Consider the following 7,150-nt stretch of genomic DNA (forward strand, 5'->3'; position numbering starts at 1 on the left):
ACCAGAACGCTATGGGCAGAGGCAACAGAAGATTTCCCACTCTCGTCATCATTTCCCTCCACCATTCACCTGCTTTTCAAAGAGACAAGAAAGAGGGTGACTATTCCTGCTAAAACCAGAAGCCTGTTTTTACCACTTAAAACTGGATGCGTTTTAGATGTCATAACACAAGCTGTGTTATGACATCCTGTTCCTTTCCTTTTCTTTTATTTCTTAAAGCATTTTGACCATTGGCCTGTAATGTATTTCCCACAGTCTAGACTTTGTGGGCAAAGTCTCAGGTTGGATTTTTTTTTGTAAGACTGTCAGTGACGGTACATCCTTCCGGTGAATGACATTATTTCCTTCCAACAGGTGACAATGTTGTAGCTTTTTCTGTAATCTTCATGGTTAATGTCCCAGTTAGGGTGTTTACTGTTGTGATGAAACCCCACAACGGAAAGCAAGCTGAGGGGGCAATGGTTTATTTGGCTTACACTCCTATATCACATCATAGTCCATCAATGAAGAAGTCAGGACAGGAACTCAAACAGGGCAGGAACCTGGAGGCAGGAGCTGATGCAGAAGCCATGGAGGGTGCTGCTCACTGGCTTGTGGCTTGCTCAGCCTGCTTTCTTAGAGCACCTAGGACTACCACAATAGGCTGGGCCCTCCCACATCGGTTGCTATTTTAAAAAGTGCACTACAGGCTTGCCTACTGCTGATCTGGGGAGGAAATTTGTCAACTGAGGTTCCTGCCTCTTTGATGAATCTAGCTGTGTCAGAATGACATAAAACTAGCCAGCACAGCCATTATTCTAAGCCCTAGATTCAAAGTGACAGTGTTAAATTCTATGACTTCTTAAAAAAAGAAAAAAGTGTGTGTGTGTGTGTGTGTGTGTGTGTGTGTGTGTGTGTGTGTGTGTGCAAAAACCATGGAGGACCAGAAGAAGACATTGTATCCCCTGGGGCTGAAGTTATAGGTCCGGAGATGTCTGAAGCGGATCAAAGGAACTCATTGCTCTTCTCTTCTCTGGAAGAGCAATGAGTACTCTCAACTGCTGAGTCATCCCTCTAGTGCCACTGTAAATTCTTTATTTGTTTTGGATCCTTTTCAGAAGAGGCATATTCTATGTGTTAGCCACCTGTCCGATTTCTGTGACAAAAGCACCTTAAGGAAGTGAGGGTTTATTTTGGTTTACGGTTCCAAGAGTCTACCCAACAGGGAAGGTATAGTAGCAGATGCAGGAGGCAGCTGGTTACAGTGTGTCCACAATCAGGAAGCAGAGAGCTACTGATGCTACGCTCATCTGGATTTCTCCTGTTTATAAAGTCTGGGACCGCAGCTTATCACGGCACGTTTACGATGGACCTTCTAACCCATTTTAGAAACTCCCTCACAGATGCACCAGGAAGTTTGTTTCTATGGTGATTCCATAACAATCATGGTTAGCAATCATTTCTTCCACCAACAATTTTGTTAGTCTGTGGTATAGTTTTTCCTACAGATTAGTCCATTTAAGAGCTCAGTTTTGTTTTTTGTTTGTTTGTTTTTGCCCCTTGCAATGATTTCCCTGAAACTTAAATAGCTCCATATTTTATCAAAAGCAGTCACTTCAAGTAGGCTTCTAAATCCCAGAGATGTGAGTGATGTAGTCTTTGAAAATGCCCTTGCTGATAGCGGATAGGACAGAATGTTCCAAAAACACCTGGTGCACCTTCTATTCCAGACACAAAATCAGACACTTTTCCAAGACACTTTGATATCCTTCAATGTGGAATTCAATACTGTCTCAACACCATCACCTGTTATGGGATTGATTGCAAGGCTGATCATTGTTTTAGAATAATTTAATGGGTAGAGCTATGATACACAGTATATAATTTTATATACTACATATATCTTTTTAAAATAGCTAATAACTTCATGCAGCCTTAAGTTTGAGGTAACTAAGTTTCTCACAAACTTTTCCACATTGTATCACTGTCTTCTTCCTTCCGCACTGAGAATCCTGGTTCTTAAATACAGTGGAGTTGACAGAATAGACCAGTAAACCGTAATTATTTGTTCTAACCACATGGTATGCGCAACAGTCTCAGAAAAGGAGGCTAAATAAAGCCATCACAACCTTGCTGAAAACATTACTTAAAACCTTTCTAAAATTACTGAAAACATTTTTCACTCACTGAAAATATCTTTTTTTTTTTTTATAAATATTCCCAGGCTCACTCTTGTTTTAGGAGTCGTCTGGTGCTTGCATCGGCAGAGCCCATGTCCATTGCACATTATCTTCTCTTCCTCTCGAATCTCATTCACTCTTGGCTGTTGCGATTACCTTCTCTCTCTTTTAAATTAGGTTCATAAAGATCTGCTTCGTTTTTAGTTATGTATGTGTGTGAGTCTGTGGGAGGTGGGATGGTGGGCTGGTTGTGCAGAGGAGCACGGGTGCAGAGAGAGCCAGAAGAAGGTGTTAGAGTCCCTGGAGCTGAGATTACAGGCAGCTGTGAGCTGTCCCTGTCCCGAGTCACTGCTGGGAACTAAATTCCAGTTCTCTGCAAAAGCAGCATGTACTCTTAACCAGCTTAATTGAGATTTTTTTTTCTTAATTAACCTATCGACAAAATGGCTTCTCTTATGGTATTTTCAAATACACTTCTTGTTCAGCCTCCTCTCCTCACCCTTACCCTGACCTCCCACTTATTAGTGTAGATTTGATTTTTTTATATTTATGGTTGTAAGCCTACCCTTTAACAGCTGAGCCCATAGGTTCAATTTTTTTAAAAATCTGCTTATTTGTGGTTCCTATACACCTCTACCTCCCTTCAAACCCCCGACCCTAGGTAGGAGAAAAAGAAGGTTAGAAGGGACAGGGAATGTAGACCTCTTTAGACTTAGTTCCTTGGGGCGATTCCATTCCTTGTGATCAGGATTCCAGCAGTCCAGCCAAACAGCAAACAGCACCAACCAGCAGCAGCCTCCTGGTAGAGTTCTCCAGTTTCCTGGTAGAGTTCTAAGTTTCTCTCTAGGAGCATCTTGAAGCAACCCCCCTCCCTCCTCTGGGCTACTACTTAGGCCCTCTCAGAGTCCACACAAGGATAGCTTCCAGCTGGCAAAAACCGTTTCCCCCTCCCCTGCATGAGGCAGCTTCCAGCTGACAAAGATCACACACGCCCTCTCACGAGGCTGTTATCAGCTGTGTGTAAACTGAAAGCATTCCCACACCCCACACTTGGGCTTACAACAAAAACATATTTACATAACATCACTGAGTTTTTAAAGAAACCAAAACGTCCACTTCACACTGTTTGGTTCCAGTTCTGTTTGAAAGTTAGTTTAACTGGATATAAAATCAATACCTCACATTTTCTTTTCTTTGAAAAAAACATTATTTTTTCTGAAAGTCTTATAATGGTGTAATACCCAAATTTAATAAATTGCATCTCCTTTACAAATTTCATATTCTTTGACTATGTGTATAAAGGAATCTTTCTTTCTTTCTTTCTTTCTTTCTTTCTTTCTTTCTTTCTTTCTTTTTAATTTAGCAGTTTTAATAGAATGTCTCAACATTGATCAGTCTAGATTGATATTCTAAGGTATACATTGTGGTTTCTCAATATCCCTTTTTCAAAATAGTCTTTCATAATACTTCAAGTGAGTTACTTTGAATGGCTGGGCTTTGGGGAATTAATCAGATAATACATGTAAATGATTAGCTAATTATTGACTTATATAATTAGCATCCATTTAACATTAGGTGCAAGTTAAACACCAAAATTCTCCTTCACCTGAAAAAAATAAGGAAACATTTCAGCCCCAGATTTCTAACATTTCAGCCTCCATTGTTGACTGGACGGACAAATACAATCAAGGCAAGCTTGTGTTCACTGCTGGCTGTCAGGAGCCGGAGTTCCCTTGCCACACACTAAGTGGAAGAACTACAAAGACCTGTTGCCTTCGATTCTTCAACTTTGGAACCAGAACTAACCCCAGTCCTGGAGTACACTTAGGGACACCCCCCCCAAACACACACACAAATAGTCTTTGTGGGTAAAACATACTGTCTCATTACTCCACACGGAGCTGGGAACGGAATTGATTGTGTCTGTAGGAAGCACTGTGCTCTTTTTCGTCTTCGTTCTGTCTCTTTTAGAACACTGACTGAAAGTCAGAAATCTCCCCTTGACCTTGCCAGGGAGACCTCAGGGAGCAGATGCATCCTGGGATATGAACTTGAATGTTCCTAACTCCAACAGCAAAATTCTCAGCCTTCTCCCAGTTGCCAGTTTGTTGGTGGGGCTGATTCCCCAGTCTGCCTTGGAAATGAGCCACATATTTGTTCCAAGCACTTTACCTTTCCATCCCTCATTGCCAAATGGTCCTTTCCAGTGGTGCTTGACTTTGCAATAAAACGCACCCTATTAAATTGAAGCTGTGTTAACCCTGGAGGAATCCATCCCACAGAGGCAGCCGTTGTTCTCCTGGTTTTCTGCCCTCGCCCTTGGTCCTGGCCAGCTGCTTCAACATAGTACAAACAGCCCTCTTGAACTTCCTCTTTAGGGTTGGATGGGTGCAGAGAAGGCTGCTCAGCATTCCATACTCAGGCAGTATCGTTGGCAGTCACCTTCCAGCATTGACTCACAAGAGCGGGGATGTCTCTTGCTGTAGAAAGTCACCGACTGTTGTATAAAATGATTAGAAGGCCTCAAAAAACAAATAAATATTATATATATATCCCAACCACTTTATTAAAATGGTTAACAGAAAAACAAGTCGGAGGGAAACAAGTAACAGAACACCAGATCTCATTTAGTGAGTTTGTTTGAAAGATAGATGGGAAAATGAAAGACAGATGGGAGAAGGGGGAAAAGAAGAAAGGAAATAGTGTTAAAAATAAACAACAACAAAAGATTTTGGCCAATGGAATAAATCCAAAGACTTAAAGAGTACTTAAGAACACACATGTAGCTTCTTCTTCTTCGGGAAAACACCAAATGACAATGACACGGCCCAGGATTAGGAGGCTTCTGCGGGGTCTTAGGGGCCCTGAGGTAGTGGCCGAGGCTGTGGGGCTCGTGGAGGTAAAGCCGAAGACAAGGAGTGGATCCCTGTCACCAAGCTGGGCCGCCTGGTTAAGGACATGAAGATAAAGTCCTTGGAGGAGATCTACCTGTTCTCCCTGCCCATGAAGGAATCTGAGATTACTGACTTTTTCCTGGGTGCATCCCTAAAGGATGAGGTACTAAAAATCATGCCAGTGTAGAAGCAGACATGGGCTGGCCAGGGGACCAGGTTCAAGGCTTTTGTCACTATTGGAGACTACAATGGTCACGTTGGTCTTGGTGTTAAGTGTTCCAAGGAGGTAGCCACTGCCATCCGAGGAGCCATCCTCTTGGCCAAGCTTTCCATCGTCCCTGTGTGAAGAGGCTATTGGGGCAACAAGATTGGCAAACCCCACACTGTTCCATGCAAGGTGACAGGCCGCTGTGGCTCTGTTTTGGTGCGTCTCATCCCTGCCCCCAGAGGCACTGGCATCGTCTCTGCTCCTGTGCCCAAGAAGCTACTGAGGATGGCTGGTATTGATGACTGCTACACATCAGCCAGAGGTTGCACTGCCATCCTGGGCAACTTTGCCAAGGCCACCTTTGATGCCATCTCTAAGACCTACAGCTACCTGACCCCTGACCTCTGGAAAGAGACTGTGCTCACCAAGTCTCCTTATCAGGAATTCACTGATCATCTTGTGAAAACCCACACCAGACTCTCTGCTCAGAGGACCCAGGCTCCAGCTGTGGCCACCACATAAGGGTTTTCATACAAGAAAAATAAAGTGAATTAAATCTGAAAAAAAAGAATACACATGTATATGCATAATAGTTATATATGTACATATATACAGATATATGTACTTAACTATAGTCAACTGAATGCATATTTGATTGCCTATATTCAATTTACTACAATATTAAATATGCATACAAACATGTATTCACAAACATATGTGTGTATACATATATGAAAGAGGGAAGGGGTGAAAAGAAACATTGCTTTAACTTCCCTTCTCTTTTCTCTCTCTCCTCTCTTGAGCCCCTTTAGCCATCCCTGTTTGCCTCCTACAGACACTGGTAGATCTTGAAATCCATCTTAGGGCCCAGACCTGACTTCCATCACCCAGTTGTTTCCTCTTGACACCCCAGTGATCCAGCAGCTATCTGTGCTGTCTCAGACGACCTGGAAACTGGGGATGGGAAGGAGGAGGCACCAGAAAGAGCCTGTGTTAGTCGTGAGCTGAGAGTCTCCCCATCCACTGAGAGTAAGGGCCATCATTTCACTGTGCCATCGAATGCCCCTCTGGGTGGAAGTGGTTTATCCTCATAACAATCACCTTGGAGTGAAGGAAGAAGTTCTCAGCATCAGATCTGAACAGGGAATTCTGGAAAATGCTCTTTCTCTGGTCCTGGGCCTACTAAAGCCCCAGCTCTGAGATCTAGAGGACTTTGGAACTCTTCTGTGAGGCTGGCGAGGCACCTGAAATCTGGCTCAGGATGAACACAGCGTTAGTTTGTTTCTCTCTGATTTGTATTTCCTACACATCACTGCAGAAATTTCAACTAAGTCCTTTTATAGCGTAAGATGACCAGTGCCCTGAAGGAGGAATTAAGAAAAATGGCCTATCCCAGTCTGTGATAGAGTTGATAAAGTGAAAGCATGTCTTCCCTCTCAAGGGCATGGCGGTTTCAGTCCAGTCTTCTCGATGGCTCTTGAAGAGAACTGGGTCACCATAACATTTTCCCAGGCACTGTAGGGGGAGCAGCAAAGCTGTATTGGTGGTGACAAAATACAGATGTGGTGGGATAAGTCCTGAAGTAAGGACACTTACACCCCCAAATGCCTCCGGACCATTTTGAGGATGACATAAATAACAGAATGCACGGTGCCTGCATCACTGAGCAGCTATTGGTGATGGTTGGTGTTGATTATCAATTTGACAGGACCCAGGATCACCCAGGAGACAAGCCCCCAGGCACAAAGAGATATTGTTTAGGGTAGCCCATGGCTGCGCCTGTGAGAGCTTTCCCTGGTCAGGTTAATTGAAGCGGGAAGACTCTCCCTAATGGGCGGTGCCATTCCCTGGGCTTGTGCCCTGTCCTGCTCAAGCTTTGTGGGCACCAG

General features: G+C 43.5%; 1 pseudogene; it reads left to right on the plus strand.

The window, feature by feature from the left end:
* Positions 1 to 5,037: 5,037 nt before the first annotated feature.
* LOC110551931 (small ribosomal subunit protein uS5-like) lies at positions 5,038 to 5,783 on the plus strand (annotated as a pseudogene).
* Positions 5,784 to 7,150: the final 1,367 nt, after the last annotated feature.

This window comes from Meriones unguiculatus, chromosome 19 (assembly GCF_030254825.1).
Source record: "Meriones unguiculatus strain TT.TT164.6M chromosome 19, Bangor_MerUng_6.1, whole genome shotgun sequence".
Lineage (NCBI taxonomy): Eukaryota > Metazoa > Chordata > Mammalia > Rodentia > Muridae > Meriones > Meriones unguiculatus.